This window comes from Bison bison, unplaced genomic scaffold (genome assembly GCF_000754665.1).
Source record: "Bison bison bison isolate TAMUID 2011002044 unplaced genomic scaffold, Bison_UMD1.0 scf7180017864241, whole genome shotgun sequence".
NCBI lineage: Eukaryota > Metazoa > Chordata > Mammalia > Artiodactyla > Bovidae > Bison > Bison bison.
The window spans coordinates 247,194-261,421 of record NW_011494813.1 but is presented as its reverse complement, the minus strand read 5'-3'; the positions used below and the strand labels follow the sequence as shown (position 1 = coordinate 261,421).

At 42.3% G+C, this 14,228-nt stretch overlaps 1 long non-coding RNA gene across 1 annotated transcript in view; it reads left to right on the top strand.

The window, feature by feature from the left end:
* The window catches only part of LOC104993625, a 23,034-nt gene extending 15,104 nt beyond the window's left edge, over nucleotides 1-7,930 (top strand). Inside the window, exon 3 of the long non-coding RNA XR_825850.1 lies at nucleotides 6,766-7,930. This is a non-coding gene — a long non-coding RNA (uncharacterized LOC104993625). The remainder of the gene's footprint in view (nucleotides 1-6,765) is intronic.
* Nucleotides 7,931-14,228: the final 6,298 nt, after the last annotated feature.

Sequence of the window (14,228 nt, the reverse complement as noted above, 5' to 3'; positions counted from 1 at the left end):
CCCCCCGCTACAGAACAGTGTTTTTCAAACTTAAGAAATGCATCAACAGTTTTTGAAGAAAAGCAAAAATTTATCCAGACCTCTTGCCCATGGTGGTTTCAATAATTTTGTACGTATTTATATATTCATTATATACATGTACTTAAATATATAAACCATCAGATAAGGTATACCTCTGTCTGCTTAGAATTTATTTAAAACATAAAACCAACATAAATTAAGAACAATTAATTTTGAAATTAGCAACCTGAATTTAATGTGACAGATGATGTTTTGATGAAATAAGATTACTGCTTGAATTAAAAAAAATTTTTTTTATAGCATTTCCCAAGGAGTCACAGTTTCTCCTGATTCAGTAAAGGCATCCTGCCAGATGCTGTTGAGGACTCGTCTATAGGATTTCTTAGGAAGTCTTTCTTTGTATAGAGTACTGGCACACCATTTGGCTATTAGTTGATGGATATATGTCATTTACATATTAGGTGTGCCTCTCTACTCATTGCTGCTGCTAAGTCGCTTCAGTCGTGTCTGACTCTTTGTGACCCCATAGATGGCAGCCCACCAGGCTCCACCATCCCTGGGATTCTCCAGGCAAGAACACTGGAGTGGGTTGCCATTTCCTTCTCCAATGCATGAAAGTGAAAAGTGAAAGTGAAGTCGCTCAGTCATGTCCAACTCTTTGTGACCCCATGGACTGCAGCCTACCAGGCTCCTCCGTCCATGGGATTTTCCAGGCAAGAGTACTGGAGTGGGGTGCCATTGCCTTTTCCGCTCTACTCACTAGTCAGAAACAATTAAAGTACAAAGACTCAATGGCAATGTCTGCCTGAACATAAACACAAGCTTAACCACCAAAACCAAGTGATAGTCCAAAGAGATGAAAAATCTAGAGAAAATTACCAGACCCCTTAGAATACATGGGTGAACTCCCATAGGTGTGTGGACTTTTGTTTGGAAAACAGTTTCAAATATGAGACCCAATTATCCCCAGAGACTTCCTAGAGGAGGGGAAAATAAAAGGACACTATTCATCCCCACATAGAGCCATGGAGACAGAATAAATTGTTCCTTCCAACTTTCTAAAAAGGGATCAGTGGAATCCAAGGTTTGGTAGGGTCAAGAGGGATCATTAAGATTTGAGTGTAAGGAGAGACCAACCTGGGTGTGGTCACAAGTCCCTGTGGTTCCTACTATGGTACTCAGGACAGACAAGATTAAAAAGAGGCGTCTGAGATGTCTCTGCCTCCCGGCCAGTTGGCTGAAAAAGGCTTACAGCATTAGCCTCCCAAGTCAGGTGCACAAACCTATCCAATGGGGGGTGGGAAGAAATTATTAAGAGCCCTGGGAGACCTAAGTCCCAATCTCTGAGCCTCTCTTTACCAAAATCTGTGTAAAATAAATCAGGTTTTTCTGTTGGAACTAGAGAAAGCAATCCAGCCTCCGGGAAATGAAAATATCCCAATGTTTAGGAAGGCAGACTTGGCTGAGATGCATCATTCTAGTTCTCATGGTCCATCATTGGGTTTCTGGATCTAGTGTGCAAACATTAATTACACCAAGTAGAAGAAAGGTTTCCTTGCCAAGCTGGTTCTTAGAACTCGAAACAACAGCTTCCACTTCGGCAACGCTGTTGTAGCAGTAGAGCCCTTTGTGCAGAAGACAGTGAGAGGCGCAGCGTGTCAGAGAAAACACCGACGTGTTACTATCGCAGTGGAATCTGGGGATAGTTAAGACTGGGTTTTTTTGTTTATTTTAAAATAGTGTGTAAAAATATTCAAAGTTGAAAAATTGCATTTGAAGTTATGATCATTTCATGTATTCATATAACCAAAACGATTGTACTGAAAGTGGTTTCTGTGTTATAAAGTTTTAATTTTACACAAGTCAGGTACTCAAAGTAAATTTTAACCCTTAAAAAAAAAAGGTGGGTGCTCAGTTGCTTTAGTTGTGCTTGACTGTTTGCAACCCTATAAACTGTAGCCTGCCAGGCTCCTCTGTCCATGGGATTCTCCAGGTAAGAATACTGGAGTGGTTGCCATGCCCTCCTCCAGGGGATCTTCCCAACCCAGGGATCCAACCCATGTCTCCTGCATTGCAGGCAGATTTTTTACTCACTGAGCCACCTGGGAAGCCCCCCAAAGCTGGAAATGTATATCGTTATTAACAATGCCATGGAAATATTTCCCTTCTCTTAAGGAAAAGTAAATTTCTTATCAGAATATCTGGTTGGCCCTGTAATTAGATAAAATTTTGGAGAAACAGACCAAAAAAAAAAAAAAGAGTAGCTCTAAAAGAAATTTGAGTAGGGGCTCTGTAAAGCTGAGAGCTCTCAACAATTTGTGTAATTTACCAAATGCAAAGAGTAACCAGTAAAAGAAATGTGTATTTTCTGATAAGGTAGAAAATCATGTAGTGTATCACTGTAAGTTGATTAGGTTAATATATATGAAACTTCAACCAAAGTTTTACTGTTCCAGGGTGTTAAAGTCTTTCACCTATCAATAATATCCATTACTTCAGAGAGAGGGGTGGGCACGGTACAAAGAACTAAACTTGAAACTCAGCTTGAAATCAAATTTTAACTTTAAGAAAAAGATGCCAAGTCTAATATGTGTACTATTCAGGCTTTGCTGAGAAAAAGAAGTCATTTGTGGGATTCCCCAAAGTTATCCATTGGAGACTTGAACACAAGGTGTTTTCTGTTTTTTTTTTAATCTAAAATGAGAGTTATTGCATTTCATGCAGTTTGAAGTCCATGCAGCAAAGGAGACTAGCACAATTTTTAATGCATTTAAAAATAAAATAAAGTTGAAAACAGGGGGAAGGGGAGTTATGCACAAAGTTTTAGTCTCCTTGGGTCCCTGGAAGAGAAGGGTTTGGGAATGAAACCATCCATGGTAAACTCATCTCCATGGCAAATGAGTCTTGTAAATGCAGGGAATGTTCCCACAGCCTCTGGAGGAAAATCCACAGAGCTCTGGGCAGGAGCAGGGCCCAGGGAGAAGAGCGCTAGTGGAAAGGAAGCTACACACATCGCCTAATTTCACCTGAGGGTAGAAGAAGGTGGCGAATCCTGGGGCAGCGGCTGTTCTGAGAGTCGGGAGACTACACACACCCCTGGGGAGATCTGCTCCTAAAAGAAGTGGTGGTAAGAACCCAAAAAAGTAAAACAAAAGAAATATTTCTTAAGCTCAGTCTTTGAGAAAATGCCATAAATATGTTATTTAATATTTTCATTTCATAGCATTGGACACACAGCTCAACATATTGAAATATTGATTCCTTGGAGAAAAAAAATGAGAAAAAAGGAAATAAAAAATATTGCATCTTTCTGTTGGAGGGAGGATATAGGCTATATCACCCTCCCTGGTGGCTCAGATGGTAAGGAATCTGCCTGCAGTTTAGGAGATCCAGGTTCGATCCCTGGGTTGGGAAGATCTCCTGCAGAAGGAAATGGCAACCCACTCCAGTATTCTTGCCTGGAGAATTCCATGGATAAAGGAGTTTGGCAGGCTACAGTTCATGGAGTCGCAAAGAGTTGGACATGACTAACACTTTGACCTTCAGGCCATGATACCAGAGCAGTTTGGAGAAGTCTGGGAGAGGATGAATGGGAATGAAAATTCCAAGACATATTCCCAGATATACAGAGACTCTGAGGCGGGAGGGTTGCATATTCTACTTCTTTCCTGGATGTCTGGGGAGAAGGGTGGCAGCACCTCATCAGAGAGTTGGAAGAAACGCTGGACAGGCATTTAGGACAGAGGCATGTTAGACATGATTGACACTGATGTGGGTCAGGTACTTGTTCCCCAGCTCTGTGAATCCTGGCAGCTGAAGCCTCACATCTGAGTCCTTCTCCAAGCATTGTTGTTATTGTTTAGTTGCTAAACTGTGTCTGCTCTTTTGTGACCCCATGAACTATAGCCCGCCAGGCTCCTCTGTCCCTGGGATTTCCAAGGCAAGAATACTGAAGTGGGTTGCCATTTCCTTCTCCAGGAGATCTTCCCGACCCAGGGTTCAAACCCACATCTCTTGCATTGGCAGGCATATTTACTACTACTGAGCCACCAGGGAAGCCTTCTTCACGCACTGCCCTTAGCCAAAGAAGGCCCCTTAGCCCAAGGTCAGGTGAACTCACTGAGCAGCACATATCCAATGATTAGTCCACTGTGGGGGATGTAAAGTTCTAGACCCCATGTCTCAATTGGAACAACTATTAGATTCCCTCCCAGCTCAGAGATGCCAGCAAAATCAGTTTCTTTGCAAGTCCCTGGCAATCCTCACTTCTCTCTCTGCTCAAGCCAGCTTCCCACACTCTCTCACAAGTGTTGTTCTGAAGAACATTTGCTAATAAACCTTCTCTAGGCAAATCTCAAAGTCTGTTTCCTGGAGAACCTTAACTACAACAGGTCTCTTAGGTCTCTCTAGCTCTGCTGCTTGGGGGTTGAAATATGGAGGAAGCCACAGATGAGTTCCCCTGACTCAACGCTGGTAAGAATTATGAGCAAGTGGACTGCTCATGGGTTTCCTTGGTATGGTGAGAGGTAAGGTTTTAGGTGGATGTCACAAAGGCAGGGACTGGATGGAAGATATGGTTGAATTTGAGAGGATCAGTTAGAGGCAAGACAGAGTCAGCATTGTGAGGGAGGGCTGGGGTGGCCACACACTGCCCAGGCCTGACCATGCTGGAAGAACTGGCAAGTTATGAAGCCTTCAGTACATGCAGCAAGGCCAGAGGTCAAGTCTCAAAGATCCAGCTGCACAAGACACCTTGTGAGAGACCAGTGAGGACCAGGGGATTGTTTTCAAACCGGATGTCCTTCTCTTGAGGTCAGGTGAACTGTACACCAGCTGAAAATTAGAGCCATTCCTCGCTCTCCCTACCACCACCAGAGGGAGGGGGAAGAGTGACTGAATATTTCTCCAGAGAGATCTGTATTCTATGAGAGGGACTGAGTTACACCAAAAGGAACAAAATGAAGAGTATTTTCCACTATTGGTGGTAATGAGTCTTCAGAGCTGTTAAATGGTCCTAGAGAAATAAAACAGTTCCATGTTTACATATCTGAGGTGTGATGGTCCAGGAATATGCAACTAGAAAGAAGGAAGAAAGACCAAAATCGTATTAGGGCAAAAAAGCCATAATTGTGATGTGTGTATGTATATAAGTGAAAGTGAAAGTGTTAGTCGCTCAGTTGTCTGACTCTTTGCGATCCCGTAGACTGGTAGCCCACCAAGCTCCTCTGTCCATGGAATTCTCCATATATATACACGTGTGTCTGTGTGTATGTGTGTGTTAGTCGCTTAGATCTGTGTCTGACTCTTTGTGACCCCATGGACTGTAGCCAGCCAAGCTCCTCTGTCCATGGAGTTTTCCAAAAAAGAATACTGGAGTGGGTGGCCATTTCCTTCTCCAGGGGATCTTCCTGATCCGGTGATGGAACCCAGGTCTCCAGCTTTGCATGCAGATTCTTTACCATCTGAGCTACAAGGAATGTACATGTCACTTTCTTAAGAAGAAGAACCAGGCCTTGTAAGGGCTTTTACTGAACTACTCCCATAATTTATGGACATTTCAGGTGAAAATTAGCTGAGCTGCCAGCTGATAGTGCACTTTAGATACTACCCTGGATGTTGGAAAGGCATTTCGCAGGGAGACAGCCAGAAACGTCCCAGTCTGGAGCACAATTGCATACTGTGATTTTGAGAGTGAACAGACCGTTTGAAGACCAGCTGCAGTTGAGCCAAAGGAAACGTGCTAGAGAGAGGTTAAATTTCCCTGCCAGTAAATGACAGCACAGCTCCTGTCCTCGGGCTTTTAGTTTTTCTAACTGTGTTTACATATGTATTTTTCTCCTATTTAATTCTCACCACAGCTCTAGGAGGCGATTACTGCTATCATCCTAATTTTACAGAGGAAGTGGAGGCTTAACAAGGTCCCACAGCAGCCAGCCAGGGCTCAAACCCAGGCAGCTGGCTCCAGGGCCCACGCACCTACCTCTGCAACCCACTGCCTCCCCTAGAATGTTCTGCTGCCTTGTATGTGACAGAGTGGAATTGCAGCAGGGCACATGAATCCGAAGAGTCATTTTAGCAAAGCCAGAGATAGAACTGTTGCCAAGGGCAGACGATGGATCAGCCAGGTGAGCCCAAACAGAGTGGTCACGAGTTACAGTGGAAGATTTGACCCATCGGTAATGAATAGGGGTCAGTGGTAAAGACAGACTCCCTCTCATTTGGTGCAGCGTGCAACACATGCGGTAATTAGTTATTTATGTACCTAAGTTCTTCATTTAGAAAGTCTGTATATAGTTACTTTCTAGGAGCCCTGTCACCTGTGCCCTGCACCATTGTATCCTTAATAGGAGTTTCTGTGGCTTGTCAATTAGTCCCTTTTACGTCACAAAAGAGGAGTGGCTTAGTAAGGAAGAGTCTGAGGCAAGCAGAAAGCTTCAAGTGTTCTGGTAACATGTGGACACTCCCAAGACTCAACAGTGGAAAATTCAACATTTGCCAAATCTCCAAGCCATGTTTATCAGCCAGATCATTTCCCCACCACCTTTATTCATGTTTTCTTTCCTTAGCAAAGTTACCATCAGTAGCAGCTTATGGTAACAATAGGATGCTAATAGTACCCGTTTAAAATACAGAACGGCAGAACTTATAACTTTTCATGCTGTAAAGCAAATAGGTTTGGAATACTTCAGAACTTCTCGTTTTAACTTTCCTCCTGATAGAATCTATTTGTATCCCTGCTTTTAGCCTCGCAGACTTGGAGGGAGTGGTGAAAGATGAACGGGCTCAGCCACAAGGGGAGAAGAACGTCACCCAGCCCCTAGAATAGCAACAGCAATAAATATGGTCATGTCGCTCTTCTGCTGAGGCCAAAACGACAGACGGGATCACATTTGCGGCACCCAGCGCCTGCTGGCTCTGTGGAGCTGGCTCAGGGCTTTGGAGGAAACATGCACAGAAGTTGATGCTGACCAAGCGGCTTGATTTTGGAGCTGTGACTTAGCGTACAAAGAAGAGGGGTGGGTGGTGGGGTGTACAGAGCCCACCGCAGAGCTAGGGGGCTCAGCACCCTTCTGGTCACAGGGAGGTTTGTTCTAAATCGGCTTTCCGGACAGCTGGCTCAGGGCTCTGGAGAACTGAGCCCAGAACTTCCCCGCATGTCTGCCTGAGAACTCGCTGTTATCTGCAGCTGCCGTGGCCGTCAAGGCACATGCGTAACGAGGAAGGTGAATAAGAGGGCTCTCGTTGGTCATCAGTTATTTAAAGCGCGCCCATCGGATTTCAGCCACTTCATTGTAGAGAATCAGCACCTTTGCCCCAGCAGGTCTTGGAGGAAGCAGCATATCCTTGCCTTCAAACCTTCCTGGTCTCCCTTTGCAGACTGAGCACTGGTTTTTCACCATTTTTTGCAACTCCAAGTGCTAGATCTTCCTATGTCCCTTTTCATGTGTACTTCAGTTTCATATAATATATGGCCACGTCCCTGGGTGGTTATGGTTTTTCCATCTTTACATTCTTTGGCCACGTGGATTTGGTCAAATTGGGCTTTTCCATTTTTGTAACTTGCGTACAGCAATAGTTTTTTTTAGGCTGAAAACAGTTTAAGCTAATATATGGTCCTGACTTTTTTCCATGTGTTTTAAAAACTAAACCATCACCTGAATTTGTTGAGTTTTCCTTTTTCCCTTAAACTTTCTTGCTCTAAAAGGATTTCATTTCTTATATAAAGCCCAGCTCCTTCTCTCTGGATCTTTCATTTGGTCTCTCCAACCAGTCCCAAATGTCATGCAATAAGTCATTGGAAACAGGTTCACGGTGGTCATGTGTCACCTGTCTCCCTCGTGTAGCTTTTTCTTTTAATGTTTAATTTTAATTTATTTATTTGGCTGTTCAGGTCTTAGCTGTGGCATGCAGGATCTTCAGTTGCAGCCTTCGAACTCTTAGTTGCAGCGTGTGGGATCTAGTTCCGTGCATGCTCAGCCACTCAGTTATGTCTCGCTTTTTTCAAGTCCACGGACTGTAGCCCGCCAGGCTCCTCTGTCCATGGGATTTTTCCAGGCCAAAATACTGGAGTGGCTTGCCATTTCCTCCTCCAGGGGATCTTCCCAACCCAGGGACTGAACCTGAGTCTCATGCATTTCCTGCATGGGAAGGCGGATTCTTTACCACTGAGCCATCAAACCTGGGCCCCCAGCATTGGGAGCACAGAGTCTTAGCCACTGGACCACCAGGGAAGTCCCTCTTCATGTCACTTCATGAACACAGATTCGGTTCCCTGCTTTCATCTGTTTCAGTTACTGTACATGCTTAGGATTTAAATGAATCTTTCTCCATGGATCACAATATTGCTTTTATTCAGAAAATGCAGTATGTAAAAAATGAAAGGAAATATTGCTTTAGACTTTGGTATTGGAATGTAAACTTCAGCACTCTTTTATTGTCACTATTATCTCATGCTTCTTTAGGATCTTACTAAGACTAAAGAGATAAATGAAGTAGCTTTTATAGCACTAGCAGTCATGTTTGTTCTCTCAACGTCCCTGGTGACGTTGGGTGGTTAAGAAAAAAGAACCACGCTAGTGTGTTGAAGTCGGTGCCAAAGGAACAGAGATGACAATTTGGTGCCTGGGATCTGCTGCTGCCCAGAACCTTATCTGGTCCTATTTATACATTCACAAAGCAAAATCCGACTTAGAGCAATCCTTGTAACATTAGCTTTTCTTTCTTTAAAGCTCATGTCTATGAGCTTTAATGCCATTTTTCTCATGTGGCCAGGGACCATGCGGGCATAAATTAACTTCTCTGCTTATTATTTAGTGACTAAAAGAACACAAAAGCAAGGACACTGGAAAAAGAAATTCCAATGTATTATTAAATATTCTAATTTGAATTACCAGGATAAATGCCAAATGATCATAAATGCCTGGAAAGAGTCCTGTAAACATACAAAGAAAGTGACAGAAGAAGGTGTCCTGGAAGACGACTTGAATCATTTATTGAGAAACAGGAAGAAAAGTATCTTCCACTGTGTGTGTGCTTAGTCGCTTAGTCGTGTCTGACTTTGTCACCCCATGGACTGTAGCCTGACAGTCTCCTCTGTCCATGGGATTCTCCAGGCAAGAATACTGGAGTGGGTTGCCATGCCCTCCTCCATGGGATCTTCCCAACCCAGGGATCGAACCCAGATCTCCTGCACTGCAGGCAGATTCTTTACCATCTGATCCACAAGGGATGCCTGTCTTCCAGTGAGAGGAAGGCAATTGGTTAGGATGAAAGGATGATCAATATCTAAGCATACTGTCAATTAGTAAGAAAACATTAACTTCAGGAAACATAACTAATCAAAATGTAATTTCATACATAAGCAGTAAGTATCCTCTTTGGAATATGCTTATTTTTTCACATCTAAATATCCTTGAGGCTTTCATCACTGCAAACATTTATGAATAGATCTCTCTATTATTGTAACATTAATGAAAGAAATGTTGGTGATACTATTCAAATACCAGTAGAGCAAGCTGCTAAGTGACTCCTTTTTTTTTTCTCTTTGATTTCTTTACCCTCATAAGTGATATTCACTAATACTAACATAATCACCAAAGTACTTTTTTAGTGACATGCTCCAGTGAGCACAATGTGAAGTCCAGAAATGAACATGGCAGGGTGGGGAGGCTAAGTTGCAGTTTTGGCGCTTACTTATTTGTATGAGTTTGAAAAATTTCCTGACTTCTCTGTGCCTCAATATCCTCATTTAAAACACAGGGAGGATATCTCCCCTGCTCTAGGGGAGTTTGCAAGTGTTACAATAGAGTCCATATACAAAGTCTTCAACATAGGTCCTGATGCTGCTGCTGCTGCTGCTAAGTCGCATCAGTCATGTCTGACTCTGTGCAACCCCATAGACAGCAGCCCGCCAGGCTCCCCTGTCCCTGGGATTCTCCAGGCAAGAACACTAGAGTGGGTTGCTATTTCCTTCTCCAATGCATGAAAGTGAAAAGTGAAAGGGAAGTCGCTCAGTGGTGGGTCCTGGTGCACAATAAACATGTCAAAAATTACTAGCAACCATATAGTGCAAATGCATCTTTGTTTTAACTGTATGTGTGCGTGCTCAGTTGCTTCATTCGACTCCAACTCCTTGGGACCCTATGGACTGTAGCCCACCAGGCTCCTCTGTCTGTGGGGATTCTCTAGGCAAGAATATTGGAGTGGGTTACTGTGCCCTCCTCCAGGGGATCTTTCTGACGCAGGGATCAAACCATCATCTCTTGTGTCTCCTGCATTGGCAGACAGGTTCTTTACCATCTGGGAAGCCCTTTAACTGTATACTGGTCCATGTTCATGTACATTTATTCTGAAATGTACAACATTCATCACAATAGAGATGGGTGAGATAGGGTGGACAGATCTGTCAAATCCTTTCCATGAGAATTATGGCTCAAAACAAATTTTCTACTAAAAAATAAAGAATTTAATGCATTGTTAACATTAGTAGTGTTTCTTTGAGAAACTAGGAAACTAATGAAATATAAATTTACAGTAGCCTCATGGTGAAATCCTCTTGAATTAGTAAGTTGCACTTGGTATTAATTATGACTCTTTGCTTCTGGGATGCAAAGAGAGCCAGAGGAAGCACTTTGGAGTTTCAGAAGATGGTCTGGTCTATTCTAAGTTCATTGAGGCGTTCGTCTAGAAGCCCACAGCGGGTAATCTACATTTCTGGAGGGGAAAGCAAAGGAGTCTTGATATCTTGCACTGGTAAACTCTAACTGGTGGCTTGGATTCCTGGGATTTTACCAGGCTGTTTTGTAGGAGTGGTTCCAAATTATTTTTTTCTTCTAGAAACCATAAGACAGCCTTTGACATACAGGCACTATTCGGCTCTACAAATTTTACCAATGGGGCAAATTGGAGGTTGAGAACTAAGATGGCTCATCAGTTAAACATTAAACTGGTAGTTCTCAGACTTAACGTGCATCCGAAAAGCCTGGAGGGCCTTTAAAAACATTCTGGGTTCCACCTTCAGAGTAGAAAGTGCAGTTCTAACAAGTTTCCAGTTGATACTGATCTGCTTGTCAAGGGACCACACTTTAAGAAGCACAGTAAGTATAGGAGCTGATTAGAGCTTTGTCGGTAAACTAGTTGGAACCATTGCAATTATATGATAAAATCAGTGTATTTTTGAGGAGCCCATCTTTTATCTCATTCAATTAGATAATTAGTTTTGTAGATACTTGAGAATATCAGTTAACAGGAATTGTACACATTTGAGATAAAAATTCTTGAAAATAATTTCTAAATAAGGACCTCTACCCCTTTTTCTTATTGTAATATATCAATTACAAATCCTATGCTATTCACATGGGTCAGAAAACTGGCAGGGGTCAGACAGGGCAGGCATAATAGATTGTGGGTGCTTAGTAGCTATTATCAGGAGAAAGTGGAGATATTCTATTTTTTACATATGTATAAAAGATTTTTTCCCCTAATTTTGGGAAATTTCATTTTGAATTAGATAGCTTAATTAGTCATATATATTCTCTGAAGAATATCGCCATTTCAGTTTTCTTATTTGTCAAGGAAAAAAAAAAATGGCAAGGGATTGATTATTCTTAAAAAGATAGAGACCTCTTGTGGTCATTCATAAAAGTACTTTCAAAAACAAACCTGGAGTATTTCAGTTTGTCAGAAGGTTTCAAGATCTCTGGCTTAGTTGACATACATTAAAAAATGTTTACAAATATGTATGAATTACCTAATACCTGTCAAAATAGGTAATGTCAGTAATAGAACTTTACATAATGACAACTGCATAAATATATATATATCATTCAGCTATAATAGTTCTATATGATAATTTTAAAATTGACTGAAGCATAAGACATAATGCAAAGTGCACAAACCATTAATTGTTTAGCTCAAGGAATTTTTCCAAACTGAATAGATGTGTGTATCCAGCATATCTGGTAGATTTTCATCATAATTATAGGTAAGGTGACTCAGGTTCAGAGAGAGCATGTGATCTGTTATTTCATAGTACCAATCAAATCCATTTTAACTTCAATCACTCAGAAATATTTAAATGAATAACAAATTTCAATAAATATTAACAGAGGACTTCCCTGGTATTCCAGTGGTTAAGAATCTGCCAGCCAATGCAGGGTATATGGTTCGATACCTGGTCTGGGAAGATTCCACATGCTGAGGGCGAACTAAGCCCGTGCGCCGCAACAACTGAGCCCATGCACTGCGATTCCTGAAGCCCCTGCGCCTGGAGCCTGTGCCTCACAGCGAGAGAAGCCGCCGCAGTGAGAAGCCCTCACACTGCGACGAAGAGCAGCTCCTGCTTGTTGCAACTAGAGAAGGCTCTCATGCAGCAATGAAGACCCTGTGTAGCCAAGAATAAATCAGTAAAGTTTTAAAAGTTAACATAAAAAAGAGTCAATTTACTGAGCCATGATCCACAGTCCAGATTTGTAAGTACTGAATTTTGTTGAATGAAATTACCTTTACGCAGAATTTTTAGAGCAGTAGATAGGCTATACTTTACTATTGTTGTTGTCTGTCATTGTTTACGGCTGCTATCGGTGATGGTGGTTAGCTACTCTTTTTCTCAATTAATAAGCAGTTTGGGAGCATCTTTTATGTACAAAGCACTATTTTGGATTCTTGGGGATACTAAAATGAATAATACTGAGTCTTTGACCTTCTGAGGCTCAAAGTCTAATGCACAAGAAAGACATGTGAGCAGTAGTTTGATATGGTAGTTTGTGTTCTAATAGACTTGAATATCTATATATCTATGTGGACTACTTTTCAAGAAAGTGGCTATATTTTCCCTAATGTCTACTCCAGCTGTGTAAAGCTTGGAAGTCTACAACTTTCTTTATTTGGTGTAAAGCTAGCATGGTGTTGTAGAAAGCAGTCCTTGACTAGTAGTCAAAAAGTCATGTTTGAATTGTAGCTCTTTCACTTACTAGTGAAAACATTTTGAGGCCTAAAGAGAGAAGAGCAAGTGTGATGTCTTCTTAATATCATGAAGGGGCTTTTCCACAAATTCTTTTTGCAGCAACTGCTGTTTGCAGGCAACATGCTAAGTGCTTTTGAAATGGAGCAGGATCCTGTGGTCTTTGCCCCCCATGTCCTCTGCCTGCCTTTTGTCTGTGGAATAATTTGAGCCAAAGAATAAGTTTAATCAGAGAAGTGAGAACATGTAGAAACAAAGGAAAACAGTCAAAGGAAACCAAATAATAATAATAGTTTAGCCATTAAGCATAGTCAAGGACCTTTAGTTCTTGCTCAAGGGCTATGGATAATATTCTGAGCCATATCCTGGGAGCTGTCTTATACATACTGAAACCCCTACCAGGTGGAAGGAGTTAACTACATGATAACCAGACTATAACCATGACATAAGCTGCTACAACTCTGAGAACTGGTCAAGGAAATGGGAACAAACTGACCCTGAAACTGAAGATTAACTGTACTTAAAACAGTCAAGATGATGTTGGTCAGACCACTGCATGACCAATTTCAAGATGACTATCAGAGATGACTGTGCATGTAGCCACCCCTCCCCACCCCTGCCCTTCTGTCTATAAAAGCTCTTCCCCCTAAAAGGTCTTGCCCCTTGATAGTCTGGGGTGGGAGGTGGGGAGGAAGTTGGCCTTTGGACAGGTGGGCCCCCGTTTTCCACTCCGCCAACTGTTGCAAGCATCCAGAATAAAACTAACTTTCCTTCCCACCAACCTGGCCTCTTTATTGGCTTTTGAAAGGCAAGCAGCTGGACCCCACTTTTGGTTACTCTTTATACACAGTCTCTCAGCGAATGCCATGGCACTCACATATTTTTAGATGCTCATATTTTGCACATGATGAAGTGAAGGCTCAGGAGAGTTCAGGGTAAGAGTGGAGCCGGAGTTTAAACCCCACTCTGACTGATGTCACAATTTTGCTTTTTCTTCTGCTCTGAAGTGTGAATGGATAAAGAACAAATTTGGTAAGGATCACTTTTGTTGTAGCAGTTGAATTCACGTAAGGGTATAAAGGGACTTCCCTGGTGGCTCAGATGGTAAAGAATCTGCCTGCAGTGTGGGAGACCTGGGTTCAATCCCTGGGTTGGGAAGATCCCCTGGAGAAGAGAACAGCTATCCACTCCAGTATTCTGGCCTGGAGAATTCCATGGACAGAGGAGCCTGGCAGGCTACAGAGTG